The 21,607-nt window shown below is 44.4% G+C and overlaps 1 long non-coding RNA gene across 8 annotated transcripts in view; it reads left to right on the top strand.

Annotated features, from left to right (window-relative positions):
• The window catches only part of LOC103663648, a 140,643-nt gene extending 119,889 nt beyond the window's left edge, over positions 1–20,754 (top strand). For 2 of the 8 annotated variants that reach the window (XR_005832484.1, XR_005832487.1), the window contains 5 exons: positions 5,357–6,371; positions 8,800–8,919; positions 10,862–11,011; positions 18,051–18,143; positions 19,706–20,754. This is a non-coding gene — a long non-coding RNA (uncharacterized LOC103663648). The remainder of the gene's footprint in view (positions 1–5,356; positions 6,372–8,799; positions 8,920–10,861; positions 11,012–18,050; positions 18,144–19,705) is intronic. The other 6 variants (XR_005832491.1, XR_005832485.1, XR_005832488.1 and 3 more) reach the window with 6 other exon arrangements.
• Positions 20,755–21,607: the final 853 nt, after the last annotated feature.

Raw genomic sequence — 21,607 nt, 5'->3', positions numbered from 1 at the left:
AGAACTGGAGATTTAGAGATGCGAGATGGCTTCCTGGAGTTTACCTAGTTAGTAAACAGCAGTGCCCAGTTCACCCAAGCAGCCGGGCCCCTGGGGACCACCTGCTGAATCGTCTCAACACACCAAGTCTCCCTGTTCACGATGGCACCAGCCTGCTTGTTGAGAGTGGCTATAATGGTGACAAAGAGAGTCTGGGGACAGAGAAAAGAGGTGACCTGATGTGGGGGGTTGGGGTGGGGGCACAGAAGAGGCTCTGGGGAGTATGGAAGAAAGAGAAAGGGGCTGGCGGGGTGCTCTGTGGAACAGTAGTGAGCTCGTGCGGCTTTCCAGGACATGAGAAGACAAAAGAAATCAGAGAAGAGATCAGGCAGAGAGATTTAACAGAAGCATGAGGGGCAGAGGAAGGGGGACCCTAAAAGTGGAAAGAAAGAGAAAAAGGTGAGTGAATTATAACGAAGGCTGCGGTGTCACTGTCCAGCGAAGTCCTGAACCACCAGCTGACAGAGGGTCTGCTCACTGCAAGCCCCGGGCCTCCCCTGCTGCAGACCAGCACATGCTACGACATCAGGCAGGCCCCTCTCCGCAGGGGTGACACACACGTGAGGATTGTAAGATGAGGCCCTTGGGGCTCTGCTTACAATAAAAACATTGTCCGGGCCTTGCACACATGACTCAGTGTGTATTGTGTGTCTGACAGAGAAAGAGATCGGCTTTACCTGCAAGTGCAAACGTGCTGGCAGAGTTGAACCCAGCGCACACTTACATAAGAGACAAAAACACCTGGGAGCCAGCGGTTGACCACCTTCTAGGGGACATGCCGAGTCCCTAGAGGAAAAGTGCCAGGGGACTCCTGTGCCAACCGTGAGAATAGCTGTGGTTGGACTGGGTGTTTTGTGTTGTTTGGTTTTGAGCCCAGTGTTTGGCTCAGAGTCCTGAGCACTGAGTGGGGCCCCTGAACCCTGCCTGACACCAGATTGCGTTGTTGAATGTCGTTCCTGTTTTCCTTTGTTTGAGAAGGACTGGAAAGCAGCAAAGGGGGTAGGGAAAGAGTCATTCAAATTTGTTTCATGCGAGGACTTGAAGTGCTAAGCCTGCAAAAACCCGTGTGATGTTTGAAAGTGGGGGGTCTGGGGCTGGACATGCGGTCAAGCTTGGCTCCACCACATCTTAGCTGTGGCACCCTTGACAAGTGAGACTCAGTCTCACTGGGTCTTCATTTTTTCATCTGTAAAATGGCATACCTACCAGAGAATTCATGTGAGAACCGTATGAGATCTTGCAGGCAGATAGCTTAGCTTAGAACCGGGCACCTGGTGCCTAGCAAGTGTCCCCTAGTATTATCTGTAAAATGAGAGAGATAGCCTCCCCAGTTCCCTCAAGGGACGCTACAGCTGCAACAAAAGTTTAGTGAGATGAGAGCTGTTTGAAAAGCACTTACTAATATCTGTTTTTTTTTTTTTAAGATTTTATTTATTCATTCGACAGAGATAGAGACAGCCAGCGAGAGAGGGAACACAAGCAGGGGGAGTGGGAGAGGAAGAACCAGGCTCCCAGCAGAGGAGCCCGATGCAGGGCTCGATCCCATAACGCTAGGATCACGCCCTGAGCCGAAGGCAGACGCTTAACCGCTGTGCCACCCAGGCGCCCCTAATATCTGCTTTCTACTTAGCAGTGTGACGTAGTAAAAACACGCAGTATTGGCAAGCAGTGAAAATGCTTCGATTCTGGTTTCTCTGGACCTTAGTCTCTCATCACTCAGTAGGTGGATTAAATTAAGTCCCCTTCCACATCCCTGTCCGCTCTGACAGCCAGTGCCCGTTCACCCTGCTGCCAAGAGGCAGACACCCTCACTCTGGTGGGCCTATGGCTGTAGGCCCCATTCCCTCTGGCCCGCCACGGCCCCAGGTCATCGACTCAAAAACAGAAAAAAAGAAAGAAAATGAAAAAAGAGAAAAGAAAGAAACACACACCTGGGAAGATGTCCCAGATATTTTAACTGAAAAAAGGCAAATTGAAGCACTGTAAGTAATTCTATTGAATAAACTTTCTAGAATAATTGTAGAGATACAGATTTGTATATGTAGGGATTATCTCGTGGGCAGGGTTAAGAGAAATTTTACTTCATACTTTACACATCTCTGCGTTGTTTGAACCTTATACTGTAAGCATGTTTTATTTGATAATCAAAATAATAATACTAAAGATGTAAACAAAACTAAAACATGTTTGTTGTAGAGCGTTTGGTGGAAAAAGAAAAATCACTTACAACCCACCCCAACATAGAAATATTGCAATTGACATTTTAATTTATATCCTTTCAGTCTTTTTTCTGTATGTGTGTATCACATAGAAATATACATACGTATTTACAAAACGTAATCACATTTGTCCATGCTGTCACAGAATTAGCGTCACTTAACAGTTATCTTGTTTATATGTTTCCATGTCATTAACGTTTCTTCTGCAATCTACAGCACCATTTTAATGACTGCTACTTTTTCCATATTGCATGTGGCCAACTTTGTATTGCTGCACATTTTGGCTGTTCTCAGTTTTCCCCCATTGTAAGTATTGACAGGCTTTTGGAGAATAATGAAACACTGAAATGCTTGGCTTTGTTTCTCTCTTTGGATAGAGCCGGCTGCTCTCTTTTCTTCTTCCTCTTTGTATCCTTTAGCTTTTGGGTGGAGGCCCAGAGAGCTCCACAAGGGGTAGTGTGTGTTTAAGAAACTCAGCTAAAGAAACAAACTGATCGCAAAGAGCTCTGAACCTACAGTGTTGGGAAAATGCTGAGCATTGTAATTGGCCTAATGTTGCTCCCGTGAGAGATGCCATCTCCCTAGGCCTCCAAAGTTCTGGCCAGGATTTTAACTTTTCTCATCCAGCTGATGACAGACAAATATTCCTCACTTCAACAGTTATGTGCAACCCCCAGAATGTTTCCTCAAGTCTGTCAAACACTCATTGGAAGAGCCTACCAGCTCATCCTTGAAGATGGAACAGCAGGCAAGGTTGTGTCAGCAAATCTGGACCGGGGGCTTTAAGTTTCATTGAAAAGCTAGCCTCTTGGACAGCACTGGTCCCTGGCCCCTGCTCCCTAAGCCAGGCTGGGTGTCCAGTGGTGACTCAGGAAGGAATGCCGCTGATGAGCCCTGGGCATGCCAGGGAATTACTCAGCACATGCCAACAAGTAACCTCATACGATAATCAAACACGAGCCAATCTGCGAACACTTTGCGTAACAGCATATTTGGATTTGGGGCTTAGCTTTCAAAGCTTGAGTTTCACGTTTGCCTGAGCATATTCCCAGCCTCTCAGGGCCCCTCCTGTGTGCCCTGCCTCTGCTTGCAAGTGGAGAGAGCAGTTCTTCCAAGAGCCAGAGCTTGGCTCTCCCCTCGGCAGAACTCTGCCAGGGATCAGCGGTCTCTCCTCCATCTATAGTCCTCGTTCCGGCCAGCGCTGCTTCTCCATATGCCCCATTTCTTACCAACAGGCCAGCAATATGGTTGCTGAGACACTTAATAGCCATTCCTAGTATTGTCATGGTCTTCAATGCACCTTACCAAAAAGAGGGAGGTTTGTTGACTGACAACTGCTGATATAACAATATTCTATCCACTCCTGGCTGTAGGAATTGGCAAAGCATTACTGCATCAACGGGTACTTGAGCTGTCCAAGAGCCTCAGGAAGGACAAAGACGCTTGAAGCTTTCAAGACTCCTTACTCCTGGCTCTGGGCCTTCTCCCGCAGATATCCTGACAGCCAAAAGTTTGAGGGATTTAATTTAGGATCCATAATATGGCGATACCCTCTCTGCTTTCCTGTGCAGATCTGCTGTGGAATGAAGCCACACCCTGAGGTCCCGGGGAGCAGGGGAAATTACCTGGCTGGCCCACCCACCTTATCAGTGCTGTATGTCAGAGTTTCCTCAAGGCCTCGGGTGTTGGTGTACTCGAGGTGATACTGAACACGAAGTATTCAAACAGCAACATGTCGGGTGGGAGACAAAGACTAGTCAATGATCTTACTCATAATTCTTCCAGGGAAGAAGTTGTTCTCACGAGACAGGGCTTTTATAGTGCTCCTTCCCTTGCCACGGTGCTCTCAGAGACCTCTGACCTCCTCGGTAGAGTGTGGGTGTGAACAGAGTGCCCAGGTGAGAGATCTCAAGAGTTCAGCTACAGCAGAGACACACAGCCTTCCCCAGGAATAAGCTGATAAGGACATTGTACCTACACACAGTACCTCAAAAGAGAAGTAAATCAGTAATTCAAGATCCTAAAGGCAGAAACTGATGTTCCCACACAGACCTAATCATAAGACCTCGTAGGATGTTCAAAAATTCTCCAGAGTAGGTGTGAACAATTGGACTTCCCTTGCCCTATCAGGTGGGCTGGGTAGAATCCTCCCTGTGTCTTTCTAATTTTAGGCACGGATGACAGAGCGCAAGGGATGCCGGACCTCAGCAGGTATCAGTACTTTTAGTAGCACTGCATATACCTGCCAGCCAAGCTTCTTAGGAAAGAGAAGTTCCTTTCAAAGTAAAAAATACGCTAGTTACCTTTTACAAGGGCAAGAGTAAACTCACAGTGATTATCAATGCTTTATTGGCAGTCGTAGGCCTCCACAAATCTCACCAAGTGGAACCTATGCACAAGAACAGAAAAAGGGGCCTTAGGTGATAATAATGAAAGAATCAATTTGGGCAACTCGCTGCATAGGTCATCATAGAAAGTAATCAATCCAAAGTCTCTAGATCATAAGGACAATTTTTGAAGGTTTAAGAGGTGTGCTTCAAAGAGCTAGTTCTTTAATGCGAACTATGTGAAGATCATTAAAATGTTTTTACCCAATCCCATACCCTTCTGTTTGGTAAAACCCTATGACCATGAACAAGGCATGGTGCCGTCCACCTCTCACTCTGCTGTGTGTCTGCTTTTTTCTTTCACGTGGTCTCCTTCCAGTTCTTGAGCAGTCATATCTGATTCCAGGGAGCCAAAGCTCACTTTCCTCTTCTAATCTAAAGATGAATAAGAAGTCTACCTTCTCTAGTCCGATGCACACGGTGAACTTTCTCAACTTATTCTCCTCGAGGAAAAGAAGGCACTGGAAAAGTTCTGTGTATGTTTAAGTCTACATGCGTTATGAACAGCATATACATACACAGATGTGGCATCTCCTCTCTCAGGAAGACTAGACTCCATTTCTGTGGGGCAAATGATATAAAGATTGCCATGGTTATCTTCTCTGTTTCACTGATGGTGTGGGGGGGAAGCACCCCAAATGGGCATATTGCAATTTAGAGGAATCCCTGGCTATTTTTAAAACTGGATCACAATGTACATTTTTTTTACAGTCGTCAATGACAGCACATTGGTTGCCATTTCTTGGAGACACTTCTTTGTAGAAAGGTTCGTATGTACCCATTAGGATTATTGAAGGTAAGCCTTTTGACAAGGTTGGGGGAGGAGGTGAATGTGGGAAAGGGATGAGGAAAAGAGCTTAATCATTTAAAAGTGTCAATAATTTTTACTCTTGGGTCCATCACCTTCTGTCTATACAATGTTGGGACTCTCTATGCCTCAGTTTTCCTCATGTGCAAAACTGGGATCATAATAGGGCCAAGCTCGGAGAGGTGTAGGGTACCATGGGTGACTATTCTGTGTTTTGTCCCTGCCAGTGTCTGGCACATAGTAAGTGCTCTTTTTGTCCCCCACGCTTATTCATATTCTAATCAATAAATAAGGAGTGGGAGGGGCTGGGCAGTTGGAAGAAGAATAATTCTTCATGTCAACACCACCATCACGCATTATTGAGATTCTAGTGTGAATGGGGCCAGCTGACACTCCAACTTCCCATCCCACCTTTCCCGTGTGATCTCTCCTTTCCCCAGTCTCAGTATCTTTCCTTCATCTACTGTAAACCACAGATAACTTGCCATCTCACGGCCTCGGGGGAATTCGTATTTTCTCATAAGATTCAGAACCTTAATGGGAAAAGGCGTCACTCGGTGGAATTTCAGAAGGCGAGAGGTGTAAGGGTATTTCTAAAACCTCCTGGATCACACCTCAGGTGTGGGTGCTTCGTTCAGGTACCAGTGAGGCTGAGCCTGGCAGGAAGTCACTTGCACTTTTTACTAATTGAGGTCCTGCCCTCCTGAATCTTGCAATCTAAAGGAGAGAACTTTGATCCAGGGTGATAATACAACAAGTAAGGAAAGCCCAGAGATGCAGATTGAGTAACTGCTCTGTCCCAGGTGTTGACATGGAAGCGCGGCGCGCATGGAGGTGAAAGAAGACTTGTTTGGCTCCCAGAACTTCACGGTCTATTGGAAGGGACAAAATACATCCGATGGTGATAAGGAAATGCATGTGAGTAAAAGGAAAAGAGGTGTGTGTTGACAGAAGACAGCCGGAGGAGTTTCGGAAACAGGAACATTTCTCAAGAACTTGAAAGCGTTGGAGGTCTTTCGAAATGGTTAGTTGTACACTGCCTGGAGGCGAAGGTAGGAACTAGAAAGGGACTTAGCCCAGCCCTCGCTAGCTGGATGGTGAGCTGTGCGCTCCAGCGCGGGGATCTTCGCTGCAGAGAAAGGGGAGCCCGAGGATCGATGACTCATTCCCATCTACTTGACATCATCTTCAGATTTTTGCTTAACTTTTCCCTTCCACATCAGACACCCCTAATTCTTGGGTGGTCTGCCATGCCGTTTCCTGCCAAGTCCCAGCAACTTTATTCCGGGTGGAGGTCTGGGGGTACTGGATCTTATTTCAAAAGGAGAGGGGAAATTGAAACCAGAAAGGCATCGTGACAGCCTTTAAGAGATTCTTTTTTTTCTCCAGCACAGGTTTCCCAAGGCTGGTATCTCTAGCATAGACTTTGTTTTTTGTTTATTTGGTTGGTTGTTTGGTTGGTTCGGTTTGGTTTGTTGAGAGTTAACCATTCAGAATGGAAGCCCTTTTATAATTTGATCTAGTTATGTGAACATAGCCCATTGATGTTAACAGAGACCAGATGCAAATCACCCACTGGAGCGGAACATGGAATAACCAGCAGGAGCTAAAGGAAACTCTCTCTCCCCACCACCCTATTACCTCATAAGAATTCCTTCCATTTGGAAATGAGCATGAGGAGAATTAAAAAAAAAAATAAGACATTTAGGATATTTCAAACGGTCTTAAAATGACAGCAGTGGTGGAGATGCTTGGATCACACGAGATTGCCGTATAAACAACTGACGTACTTCGGGAGTTATGTGGAATCAGGCATGCATCCCTAAGAGAGGTTCAGGGCATCTCGTGAAGGATAAATTAAATACAACGGGAAAGCAGATTGCAAACGGAGGTCACCGAGTCAGTGACTCATACCCAGGTGCACACGACAAGATTTGGTTCTCTGTAGTGCGTTGAGCAGAGCAGGGCCTCCCCGGTATAATGAAATTTTATGCCATTCCCTGTGCCACTGGGTGTTTTAACCATCCTGCATAGACAGCCAGGCAGTTGCTGGGTGAGGCCTAGGGCAGGGAATCCTAGAATGGAAATGGTGCTGCCATTTTCTGTAGCAAAGAAAGTTTTTGTTGAGTAAAAGGAGTTCGGTAATTTAAACAAACTCACAGCCAGTCACCAAACGTCCGAGCCAGGTACCACTGCCGCCTGCGTTTCTCAAAATGCCGTTGCCTTTTGAGTGGCGATTTGATCAAGAGGGCCAAGACTTGACTAGTGTAGTGGCTCATATTTTCTACTTTTAGAAGAATTTCTAATTTTAAAAGCTTTTTGCTTTGTTTTTTGTCTTTCGTGGGTTTTTTGTGGGTGGGGGGAGGCAGTCTCCAGGACTCGGAGCTCTGTGAACCTTCCTAAGTGGCTGAGAATAAGATGAAAAGTTTGGAGGGGGGTGTCGAGATAGCAATACTTTGTGAGGAAAACCAAAATCCAGAAAAGCTTTTGGGTGAAATCTTCCTGATTTAGCTCTGGAACAGAATTAGACACCAACCAGGAAATCCCCAGAAGATACTCAGTAATGTCAGTAGGATGAACGTTAACCAAAGCCCTCAAGCTCCTCCTGTGAGATCCTCCAATGCTTCAGTGGAGTCAACAGAAATTCTTCCTAAAGTCAACCCTAACTCCCTTCTCCAGCAACCTTAGCTCCTTTCTCTCTCCCGTTCTGAGGAGAAATAGGGAAGATGCTGATCTAACTCTTCTTACACCTCTACTAAATGTGTACATATTAAACCCGCCCCTCAATCTTCCATTTTGTGGACTAAATGACCCCAATTTTGCAAACCTTTCTTTCAAAAAGGTAATTTCACAAACATTTCCACGTGCCAATCTTAAGAATCACACATGTGTAGAAATAACTTCCATGTCACCGCACAGACACAGGCACACTGAAATGAATAATGTGCTTCATTCCTGAAGGTGCTGCTTCCTGTCGAAATCCCCGCGTCCTGGGCAGTGGGTGGCAGCGCTGTAGGTTCCTGGCTTCTCTCTCCTGAGCCTGGAAGGAGGTGATAGCTGATGAGCTAGACTAATAAGATGCAGCCTCACACTGATTAAACGTCCATTTTCTTGGGGGAAATGGCTGACAGGAGCAGGATAAAGCTGTCAGGAAGCTTGTAGCAATTTCCCAAATCTACCACTACCAGTGAGCTTTATTTGTGTGCTTAGAGCTATTATTAGCAAAACAATGGCTGGAAAATGTACCAAGGCGAAAATTAAGAAATGACAGACTTGTTTTAAAAAAGAAAGAGAAAAGTTTCTTTTGTTAAATTTTGTTTAGGTTTTTTTTTTCTTTTTTTTCCAGCAGAAAGTTTCACTTAGCAGAATACATCATCTGACCATGGCGCCTGGATAAGGACGATGACCTGGCAGAGTGAGCTCCGGTTACGTGTGTGCAGGCTGTGATCCCAGCGCCGCTGCCCAGGTGGGAGCACGAGCTCAGGGCTCTCTCCAAGGGAGGAGAAGGGGGAATTGAGCAGCACAATGTAGACTTTGCCTTGAAAGCCTAAAGCTACCTAAACAATGGTATAGGTGGTGATGGGGTGGAGGGGATGTGCAGGAGTGTAGAGGTGAACAGAAAGAGATTTTTTTTTAAAGATTTTATTTATTTATTTGATAGAGAGCACGAGTTGGGGCGGGGAGAGAGGAGAGGCAGAGGGAAAGCAGACTCCCCACTGAGCAGGGAGCCCATAGGGCTCAATTCCAGGACCCTGGGACCATGTCATGACCTGAGTCGAAGGCAGATGCTTAACCGACTGAGCCACCCAGGCACCCCGAGAGCTGTTGTTTTTAAAGAGTAACAGAGAAGTCTCTGGCTACGGTTGTGCTGTCCAATACTGTAGCCACTAGCCACATGTGGCTCTTGGGCTCTTGCAGTGTGGCTGGTCTGACTGAAATGTGCTGTTAAGTGTAAAACACACGCTCAAGTTCAAGGAGTTTATATAAGACAAAGGATGCTCAAAACAACATTCATTGTTCTTAAGATCGACTACATGATGAAATGGTATTTTTGGATAGATTCAGATACAATATATTAGATAGATACAATATATTATTACAATGAATACTTCAGCATGGATGGACCTTGAAAACATTATGCTGAGTGAAAGAAGCCAGACACAAAAAACCCACACATGGAATGATTCCACTTACATGAAGTGGCCAACAGACAAATCCATGCAGAAAGATACCTGAGTGGCAGCTTAGGGCTGGAGGGGGCGGAGTGGAGGGAAACAGGAAGTGAGTGCTAGTGGGTATGGGCTTTTTTTTAAGGAGTGATGAAAATGTTCTAAAATTGATTGTGACAGTATTGCACAGCTCAGTGAATATACTCAGGTGTACATTTTATTTATTTTTTTACTTATTTATTTTAATTTTTAATTTTTTAATTCAGTTGTACATTGTATTTTCTTTTTAAAAAATTTTTTATATTTTTAAGTAAGCTCTCCACTCAACGTGGGGCTTGAACGCACGATTCTGAGGTCAAGAGTCACATGCTCCACCAGCTGACCCAGACAGGCACCCCTCTGTTGTACATTTTAAATGGGTCAATTGTATGGTATGTGAATTATATTTCAATAAAGCCATTTAAAATAAATTAAAAATTTTGGACGCAAAAAAACTAATTTTACTTGTTTATTCTAAACTTTTCACAATGTGGCTCCCAGGAAATTTAGAATTACTTAAGTGGCTGGCGTTATATTCTGTTGAACCCTCTGGGCTAAGGGAACCAAGACTGAAGAGGCTGGGGAAACCTAGGGCTCGTGCTACTCAAAGTGAAAGTCATAAACACAGGACGGAGGACCCGCCAGAAATGCTTGCCTTTGGTGCAGGGCAAGAATGAATGAGGGGTGAGGGAGACCCTGACCAGGAAGGTTCGGGGGTTTTGAGGATAAGGGTACAACTCCAGCACTGGGACAGGCCTCTGCACCCAGTGCCAGCACAGGAGACTGAGGAGCGGACCAGAATTTCTGGTCCTAGGCAAACAGGGGGCGCTGTCTTTAGTCACCTCCCCGGAAGACTCTTATCAACCCTGCCACAGGCAAAGCTGAGTTATCTTTCCCAAGTGGTGGCCCCAGCTGCCTTGGGCTCTGTTCTGCAGTCTCTGGGGCTGAGAGGAGCAACGGCTTGACTCTTTTGCATACTAGGACCCAGCCTCTGTGAGATGCAGACAGCCTACAGTGAGCTCTGGCCTTATCCTGGGGGATGGAGGCTTCTTTAAGGAGGACGAGTCAAGGGAGTTTGTCTGGTCTAGGAAAGGTGATAAACAAACTCTGGTGTTAGAGGTTTTGCAGATTGCAGCATAAAGGGAAGCCTTGGGTGCCTTCTTGGTGTCCTCTCCTTAACCGAGGTTCTTTCTGATTCAGTTGCCCTCCCACTCCCAAAAAAGCGTAACAGTACATCAAAGGACATGGCTCAGTGGATGTTGGATACGGAAGCTAGCTACACTTCGGGCCTCCCCAGAGAAGGGATCCCATGACTCGTCTCTGGAGACCAGAGAGATAATGGGACTGAAGGTACACGGGGGGAGGGGGGGTTGGGGATGGGGGGAATTAGCCAGATGAGTGTTATCCCCAAAGGCCCAGTTCTGGAGGAGGGGTCGGTAGCCTAGAAAGGGGAGAGAATATCAAGTACACTGTACTCAGTACAAACTAAGTATTTGGCATGATTCTGTGTCTTGTCCGAAATACATCCTGACATCTGCTACCACTGCCATAAACTTTGCTTTTTGTCACCACTGAGAAAAAGTTTCCGTGGACAGGATGGGTGGCAAACAAAGAAAATGGGTAGGCAAAGTTCATGAACGTAGGGGTGCTGTCTGGGCAAAGTAAGATCTCCTGCTTTCTTGCCCTGATGAAGTAACAGCAGAAAATTAAATGTGTTCTATGAAGGCAGAGGAGACCCAGAGGAGACCATCTTCTCTGTGACCATAAGCTCCCGAAGGGGAAGGATTAGAAATTATTTACGTCTCATCTCCATAGTAGGGCCTGGTGCGTGGTGAAGGCTCAAGGAATATTTGTAGCATGAATGGATGAAGGGAGGGTGAGTGGGAGGGGTGGGACACAGTAGATGATTGATTAACATTTGTATTGCGTAATGATGTTTTGGGTGGTGGGTGATGACAAGGAACGGCTTGAGAAAGACTTCATTTATGTTACAGGGAAATAAATTGTGAACGTGTTACATTAAAACGAATACAATAGCATATTGCATATTTGGTTTTGTCATCTTTCTAGCTATTTTTTGAACAGTGCTTAGATAATGTTGAATAGGAGTGAGGGTGGCAGGGGAAAAGATGCCTAGAATTACAGCTCATGGGCCTCTCTGGCTCTGAATCTTGTAAAATGCAAACCACTTAGGAGTGGACAAATGACTTAATGATGATGTTGTCAGGGCCCTCTGAATAAATATTTCCTTTTCCATTCCCACTGCTGGTACTACACAGTGCAGCTGACATACCGTCAAAAGGTTGAGATCTCTTCATTCTTATCTTCTGAGTCAGGCAGCACAAGATGGTGAAAAACTTGCTCGAAAAGCATTTCATACCACTCATCCCTGTCCCTTCAAGCTGAGGCAATCCTTTCTGACCAAGGATCCTGTTCTAGAAGTGAGTTGGCTTTTTGCAGCTGGCAGTTAGAATCTACATTTTCAGTCAAGGTATTTAAAAGTCTGAATACAGGGGCACTTGGCTGGCTCAATCCGTGGAGCATGAGACTCTTGATCTTGTTGTGAGGTTAAGCCCCACGTCGTGGGTAGAGATTACTTAAATAAATAAACCTTTAGGGAAGGAAAAAGTCAGAATACAGCAGTTGGTTGTTTTTGTTTTTGTTTTTTTAAGATTTATTTACTTATTTCAGAGAGAGAGAGAATGCGCAAGTGGGTGGGGGGGAAGGGGGCTCCCCCCATGAGCACGGAGCCCAACACAGGGCTTGATCCCACAGCCCTGAGATCATGACCTGAACTGAAACCAAGAGTCTGACACACTCAACTGACTGAGCCACCCAGGCACCCCCAGAAGGTTTCTATTTCCAGATAATTCTATCATGAGGTTCAGTTTTGTCTGGAATATTAGAGGGCAGTGAACTTCAAGGAAACCGAAACCATGTGTTTTTTTCAGAATGAACTTAGATCTCTAAGAATTCTGTGAAACTCTCTTCTGTGGGTCCATGGCATGCTAGTGATCGAGGTGGACGTGACCGTGGCAGGGTGAGCTGAGAAAGCTGGGTTCTTTTAAGGAAATCACTTTCTGTGATATCATGGCCAGGCTGTGCAGGTGCAGCTGGGTGGGAGCCCTTGGCACCAGGGCTCCCTGTCATGGGTCCAAATCTCTGGTGCCCATGCTCTCCTGCTCAAGTCACTTCTGCTCATGGACCTGTACTATGACTCACAGGCAGCCAGCAGCAGCTGAGAGGAAATGATGTGGCAACTGTGTCCAAAGGGGATGGCTAAACGTTGAAAATAGAAAAGAAAATCCATTAAAAAATATGCCGTCGTATTTTACAAAGGCTGTGCAAGATTTAAGAAGCATGTTCAGCATTCCAAGTATTTTCCCTTTTGTGTCTTTAGAGACTAGCTCTGAGAGTGATTTTTTGTTTATTTAACATTTAATCAAAAGAGATACGGACCCCACCAGCTTTTGAACAACAGCTTCAGCAGCTCTGCCTCTTTGCATTTAGTGCGAGGAGAGAAACTTCAACCATACGGCGAATTTGATGTCTGTAATATGCACTAAAAGATCAGCTGGTCTAACTTTACAGGGCTAATAAAAGGGAAGAATTTTCCCGTGCTCAGGTCTTTTATGAATTATAAATAACCATTCACTTTGGAAGATAGCACATCATAAAATTTTTTTCACAAATATGCACAAATCCATTTTAAGATCCAAGGAAAAAGATGTTCAGAAGTCTCAGATGTACTCAGTTTTGATTTCGTGGGGAAACGTGTTCTTTTACCATATGGATGCTTTTAAGGGGGCCTTCAGCTGGGGCTCAATAATGGTACCCCAGTGGCTAAATAAGGGATTTCTTTCCTTCTAACATTATTTCTCTGTTATTAAAGGTGGAAAAACCTTCCACAAATAGCATACTATTAGACTGCTTTAGGGGGTGTCCTGGGAATCAAGGTTATGTGTCTGCTCCAGAAATACTGTCTGTAATTATCATTCCTCAGTGGTTCTGAGGATGCAGTCCGGGTGTTTTCATTAATTTCTTGATTCTACAAGTCTGGAGTGCGTGCCTGCTCTTGATATTCAATATTTTGCAGTAGGAGTTTTTTTGTCTTTTTTAGGATCACAGGCCTCTCCCCCTCCCTTCCTCTCATAATAACCATTTCCTGGCTTCTTTTGTCTGCTAAAATAAAAAGGTACGAAAGACTAGATTTGAAAAGGAAGAGAATTCAGATGTGAGATTCTTCCAAATCCAAGCCTTTATCTTCCCTATTTGTAATGTAATATGGATATTAAGAGACAGAGCATTCAGTTCTAACAAACAACTGAAGAGAATCGGCAGATCAGACTAGCACATCGATTCCCCGCCCCTGGCCAGCTCTTTATTATGATTATTTCCAAATACAAAGTTGAAAGAATTTTACAGTGAACACCCATATGCCCACCATCTAGTTGTAGATTCTACCATCAACATTTAACAGTTCTTGCTTTATCACATATCTACACATCCTTCCTCCATTAATCCATCTTATCTGAGTCATGCCTTTAAAACTAAATTGTAGGCATCAACCAGTTTCCCCCTAAAAACTTCAGTATTTCCTTTTTCCTTCTGATGTAAAGTTTATGCACAATGAAACATAAAGTCTTAACTGTACACTTTCTGAGTTTGGACCAATGTACACCTGTGTACCCAAACTTCTATAAAGTTTGACTTCATCATTCCAGAAAGTTCCCTTGTGCCACTTCCTGTCAATCCTCACCCCTACTTCCCTTCTCAGAGGCAACCAGTGTTTTGAATTTTGTCACTACACATGAGTTTTGCCTATTCTAGAATTTCATGTAAGTGGAATCAAATAGAATGAGCTTTTTAATGTAAGGTTTCTTTTACTTGGCATACCGTTTATGAGACTTGGTCATGTTATTGTGTGACACTAGTTCATTCATTCCATTGCATTGCTGAGTATATGCCATTAGAAAACCATACCACGGTTTATATCGCTATTCACCTGTTCATGGATACGTGGGCTGTGCTCAGTTTTTGGTTATTGTGCCTAAAGCTGTTGGGAACATTTTTATACAAGTCTTGGTATCGACTTATGGTTCCATTTCCCTTGGGAAGAGATCAATTCATATTGATTGCTAAATTGCAGGATAGATGTGTGTTTAGTTTTAAAGAAACTGCCATTCCTCTTTCTAAAGTGTGTTGCACCAGTTTATATTCCCACCAACAATGTATGAGAGTTCCAGTTGCTTCACATATTTGCTGACATGTAATGTTGTCAGTCTATTTATTTTAAACCATTTTGGTGAGTATGTAGTAATGTCTCATTGTGGCTTTGTGTTTTAAGGGCATAGAGTAAGGGCATTGAACACATTGTCACGTGCTTATTTGCCATTCATACTTCTTTTGTGAAGTGTCTGTTCAAATCTTCTGTTCATTCAAAATTTTCTTTGTCTTTATTGTTAAGTGGGAGCTCTTTATACATTCTGGACTGATGTCCTCTGTTGAGTTTATGTTTCACAAATATTTTCTTCCAGTCCATGGCTTGCCTATTCATTTTCTTAATGGTCTCTATTGATGGGAAGTTTTTTATTTTGACGAACTCTGATCTAAACAAAGCACATTGATTTTAATAAATGGTGTACCCAGTATCTATCGTAGGCTCAAAAAACCTCAAAGCTTCCCTGGCTTACTTGTAATAGATGTGTTTGCCTGAGAAAACAGCTGTTTACGTGCATATTGGGAACAACTGAGGAAAACCTGGTGATCTTTAAACACTCGTTTTCAGAGAGCATCCCAGAGAGTGAAGCAAGTTCTAGATCTTCCTTGCTACTTTGCAATAATGCAAATGATGAGACTTCTGTGGGGTTTTTCGTTTGTTTTTAAGTTTTTATTTTTTTATTTTTAAATTATCTCTCCACCCAACGTGGGGCTTGAACTCACAATCCCAACATCAAGAGTCGCATGCTCCACCAACTGAGCTAGCCAGGTGCCCCAAGACTTCTGTTTTATTGGTGGAAAGACTCACCACCTGGTCATGGTCATGTTATGGTATCAAGTCAGTCCTTTGGCTTATGAGGATCATAAATTTTTTTTTCATATGTTATTGAGAAATCATATCATAAGGAGTCTGAATGTGTGGCATGAATGGATGAAGTCTTCCCCAGGAAGGCTTTAAAGAAGTGAACTGAAAGAAATCTACAGAGAGACCCAGGTGTCAGCATTGGTGTTGGGCAAAATTAAGAGCAGATTAAAAAGGGGAATGGTCGGCAATGAGAAAAGCAGACCTTGGAATAATAGAGACCAGCTGAAGGGATGTAGTGCTTCTTTCAACCTGTTCTTTGGCTGCTCATTGAAACTTGTACCCCAGACTCTTTGCCAACTGTTGTGTTGTCCCTGAAGCTGTTTGATTGCTCCCTTTGTTTCTTGTTTGGACCTAAGGGACATTCAATACAGACATGACATTTTGAAAACTAAACTCACATCTTTTTCACCCTATATTCATTGTTTTCCTGGCCTGCTTTCTCTTAGATGCTTTCTTGAGGGTGCGGGCTGACTGTGGTCTTTGGAACTTTCACGTGAACTCCCTTGCGTGTCTCTCCCTGTCTGATTCCATCTTTTTCTGTGATCATTAATGTTCTGAAGCGGCTGATTTTGTTGTGGCTTACCCCGGGCCTTCTGTGTCTTCTGTCCTCTATTGAAATGGTTTCCTTCTTTATTGGAGGCTGATTCAGGAAAGAAAAGGGCTGGGACTTCAGTGCATGATCTTTGCTGTTTGACTGCAAGTTGTCACAGGCAGTGGGATTTTTGTTTTTCATTGATCCAGTAGGTTTTTATAACCAGCTATTTTGGTTACTGACTGTATGATTCTCATTGGAAGTTATCTTGAAATATGAACTAGGGAGAGAGAACACCCATTTGCAAGGCTCTGGGCGGTTCTAACCCTGGAGAATAGTCACCAATGACTATGTGGGTGTGCCTGCCAGGCTGAGAGAGCATCTAGGCGAAAGATGAGTTTCCTAACTCACCAGTCCTCATCCAATTGCTCGAGTATGAAGATTAGATGTGGGTGGTAAGATTTCCTGGCCTCCTGGATCTGTTCCTGAAGAGAGCAGGTAAGGTCAGGATGAGAAAAGGCTAGGTTCTGAGTTAGAAAAATCAAGTAGGATTTCAGGGCCTCTGAAATAAAGATAGGCCCTAAGTAATGCATACACAAACATGATGAAAGTAAATAGAAGGGAGAAATGAATGGGGTTAAAGTCACAGGGCCACATGATAAATTATGCCTGGCTATGCAAGTGGGTTAAATCACTTCCTAAGACGTTGCCAACAGCACAAATATCTGCATTTAGCAACACATGCAACCAAAAAGTGAACCAAAAATACTCTCCGAGTTTCTTCCCCTTTGGAATAGTGATTCCTGCTATTTTACTGTCTCTACTGAGGCATTCAGGGATCTTGGGTAAAGTGAGTGAGGTGGGTCCCCCTGGCCTGAAGTTTGGGTAAACCTCAGTGGGTCCTCTAATGGGAAGCTATACTTTCTGTGCAGTTCTTCACACCATCCTATCGCCAACCCTCCTCAAGACCATTTTCTACTCATACATATTCTTCTTCAGACTAGTGGAAGTGGGAGGTGAAATTGTCCAAAACTCAGTCTTGGAATCTTTTTTCTTTTCTTTTTTTCATTTGAGCTACTCCAAAATGTATATACAGTAAAATGCAGAACTCCGAAACCCTGTGTCAGCCTGAAACTAAGTTCAGTTGGCTTGGCTCGGCTGTGGGGTCCTCCCTGAGCAGAAGAGCCTGGGTTGGATAAGAGAAATGGATCATGTGGGATGGGACCCATGGGAAACGTACTTTGATTCTTTCTTCCTTCTCTTGCTTCCTTCCTTCTTTCTTTCCTCCCTCTCTTGCTGCCCCTCTCTCCTATTCCTTCTGCCTTGTCTGCCTTTCCTCTCCTCCTTTCTTTATTCTTGGTTGGCAGCTCCATCTTCTAAGAAATAGGTCTGAGAGCAAAGGGAGAGGCATGGTAACGAAGAAGACTAAAGAAACTTTTCTTGTGACTGAATAAAAACTGACAGTAAAAATGCCCAAGTTTGATGATCACGTTGATAACTGAGTGGGGAATCAGCACTGTACAGAAGCGTCACTTATTTTTTAGGCAAGATAATTCTGTTTGCTTTTGATATATTACCTGAGTTCTGCAGGAACATCTGGCTGACTGGCAGTTATGTTTTCTGAAGGGCGGGTGCAGCCATTGCTACCGTCAAGTACACTCTCACTTTCCTTAGTACCAGAAGGTTTATCTGAAGCTCAGAATATCTATGATCTTCCCAGATCCAAATTTCCCTTCAAGCTGATGTTTGTCTTTCATGTGTTTCCTAATTAGCATTCAGGTTCCAGCCCAAGAGCACGCCGCCCGAGGCAGAACCTCTCCCTTGGTGGTGACCCTCCTTGTCATCCTTCTAAAGTGAATGCATAGGTCTGTTCTGTGATTTTCAACTTTGCTCTGTGGTATGAGGTCTGTGAATGTTTAGTTGACAATACGTGTGTGCGCCTCTCTCATTTCCTGTTTTTAAGGGCTGCACTTAATTTATTTGAAAGGGTGGAATATTTTAAATTACAATTCAGCAGTTTTGCTAAGGAAGGCTGTAAAACACAATGAGCAAGGAGTTTTACTTCCTCCTCACAATTGCTACTCCCCGGTTTTGAAATCTTGATATCCTCCAATCAGTGGGAATGACTCTAACTTAGGCTTTAACAGTTTGAACAGCAACCAAGCCATGGCTGGAGCTGTAGAGGGGCCAGGGATTCCTGCACACTATAATTCCATTTTTCCAGACGCCTTATTAGTACCCGGAATGTGTCTGCCTGTGCTTGATACTGTTCTATCATGTTGAGTCCCCCTCCCCCAGGCACGGCATTTGGATTGGTTACAGAATACGGTTGCTCAGCCAATCCAGCGAAACCTTTCTCCTGCAACCCTAGCAACACCTGACAATGGTCATTGACAAATGTTAAGAGAAAAATCCCTGACAAATCCAACCAGCCATGAAAGTGGTTTCTGTCGAGGGCAAACAGCTAGTCCTGCCCACAGAGCACTTTGCGTGGCCAGAGGACATAGTGGTCTGTGCCAGACCTGCGAAAACAGAACCCGTTTGTGGATGCCTACCTCAGTCTGCTGCCACTTAGGAGAAGCTGACTGTGGATGGTCAAAGCCATTGGTGGAGCTGGGATCTGGATCTGTTGTGCGTGTGTGCGTGCGTGTGTGTGTGTGTGTGTGTGTGTGTCTGTGTGTGTATTGCGGGAGGGGGCGGGGGAGGGAGGGCAGGGGGTGTTTGGTCTTGTCTTCTCCCACACCAATCAAACTGCCATATCCACCTCCATATCCACCAGAATGTTTTCAGTGGTTGGAGAAAGAGTTCACATATAATGTTGGCTCCAGGGTCACACTTCTGTCTCTGATGGTAATTTGTTCCTTAGGGCAGGGCAAGAGGAGCATTTTCTGAGGGCGGCAAGATACCTGGCTGTGTCCCCAGTGGCACGTTTCCAAGCCTTCTGGCTACACATCTTTCACCTCCCAGCCAGACTCTGAACCCTGTTGGGGTGCAGTTGGCCTGTCTGCCTCACCTGCGGGCACTCTGGGACACTCCTCTCAGGAGGCTGCTAGACCTAAACGAGCTCTCACCGCTCTCTGGGAGGCTTCCTGACTGAGGGATCTGTAGGCAGACCTGGCAGAGGCTGGAGTGGAGGAGGGGCAGGGAATGGAGAATAAGAGAGGGGACCTGCCAAAAACATGCACAGACAATTCATACGCAAACGCATGTTCCCACAAAGACATAATAGCTGTGTGTACATGATAACCTCCTGAAGTCCCCTTACATGATCATTCCAGTTAGTCTAGCCACCTTGGAGGCATATTTCAAACCCTGGTTGAGTAATCCATTGTGTGGTGATTAGCTGTTAATGAAGCTGAAAATACCTAAATCATCCAACAAGTAATCTGAATTAATTTTTTTTTTTTTTTTTTGGTTACACTGCTAGACAAGTCAGTGTCAAGACAAAGACCTGGGGATAAATACAGCCATTTGCACACACAGAAATAACGCACACACAGAGATAAAGCGAGGTAAGAGGAACAAAGGTGGAATAAGGTGGGGAAGAGAAGGGAAAAGGAAACTTCGGGGACAGACATGAACCGAAGAATGTGCTGCCACATTCTTGCAACGCAAGATGTTCATTCAGTGCTTCCCACCCACATCCCAGAGACGCTCTCCTTATTAGCACCACCCCGAAGTGCCTGTCCAGAATTTCATTTTCCCTGGGGGTTAGGGGAGGGGTTGGCGGTCAGTTTAATTCCGTAGAGTTATAAATTGATAAAGGCCACAAGTCTTAGCCTTCCAGGGGATACTGAAGCTTTTCAAAGGGGGGGCTCATGAAGGTCCAAAAGATCCAAATCTAGAAGAGTTGAATTGTACATCGAGCGGAATATCTTCAGTCTGGAGACAGAGCCTCGCTCAAACACATTTTTAAGGGAGATGCCTCTGGAAACTCCTAAAGCCAGAATTACGGGTCAGAAAAAGTAGATGGAGTAGGGAAGGTAGGGAAGTGCAGGGCCGAGCCAGCCCTCAGCTGCAGCAGGCTGGACGTCCATGCAGAAACGAACCAGGAGTAGGTGTTAAAATCTGACTTACCTGCCTTTCAGGGAAACTTTCTGGTGACATAAGATATGGAAAATTACAATAAAGAGTATTACACAATGTGTTCAAAACCAAGCCTTATATAGTCATATACGTGCACGTAGTTCTCAGATTCTGAAAGACATTAAGCTATTCTGAGAGGAGGTAAAATTGTGGACATTTGCTGATTGAGGAAACAAAACAATTTTCTTCCTTTCCCAGATTTTTCAAGTTTGTCAATTATTACTGGTCAAGAGTTCTGTGGGTATGAGCAACTATCAACTACCAAGGCTACAGACAACAACAATAAAAAGCAACATCCAATGTTTATTTATTGCTCTGGAAGTTAAGAAATTAAAAAAAAAAAATTATGTACCTGTGAAACAGAGAAAGAAAAATATAAAATTGACCATGTATATAGTATGATTCTTTGTACCCCAATGTGCCAGTGTGTCAGAAAAGGCCAGAGCTGTGTGCAGGAGCTGAAGCTTTCTGAAGGGGCACAGAGGAAGGAGGTGAAGGTTCTCATTTAGAGTGGATAGCTCATGCGCCACAGTTTGAACTTGACTTAGGGATAAACCAAGAGCCTGCATCTGGGAAATGGCATGTTTATCTCTAAAGTAGCAGTTTGGAGGCGGAGGGATTCCTGGCCAAGAACAATGTCTGGCCCATTCTAGGCACAAAAATAAGTATTTGTTGATGACACAGAAGCCCTGCCTCCAAATCAACATTCTCACAACTCACCAATACGATCAAAGGAGGAAAACTCTAGAACTCCAAGAGAAACCCATTCCCCCCCTCTTAATCTCCAAGAGATTATTGTTTTCTATTTCCATGGTAACTAGAAGACCCCAAATTGCCCAAATTTGAGAGAGACTTCACATGAAAGCCAGAAAATAAAAATTAACAAGAGACAAATGTTATGGACAGCATTTTTGACAGTGCACAAGGTTTCTGAAATTTGGGAAGGCTTGGGATCACACAACGATGTCCAGAATATAGCGGTGCCACTTCCTCCCATGCTGCTAAACGTTCATCGAGTAGATTTTACTCTTTTCTTCAAAGGAAAGGAGACAGCCATGGGCCTTGACAGCAATTTAGTGAAGGTAAGCTGTTAGAAATTGCTCTCCTGGCAAGCTCGGATGTTAGCCACAATGTGGAGGCCAGGCTGGCCGAGGTGCCCCTGCTCCCTGCCTTCCGTGGACTGAACACGTATTTATTGAGCCTCTCTTATTTTCTCGGTAATCTATTCTACACACCACTGAAC

The sequence above is a fragment of the Ursus maritimus genome, unplaced genomic scaffold (assembly GCF_017311325.1).
Source record: "Ursus maritimus isolate PB19 unplaced genomic scaffold, ASM1731132v1 scaffold_5, whole genome shotgun sequence".
Taxonomy (NCBI): Eukaryota; Metazoa; Chordata; class Mammalia; order Carnivora; family Ursidae; genus Ursus; species Ursus maritimus.
Note: the sequence above shows the minus strand (reverse complement) of the source record. Positions and strands in the feature narration are given on the sequence as shown.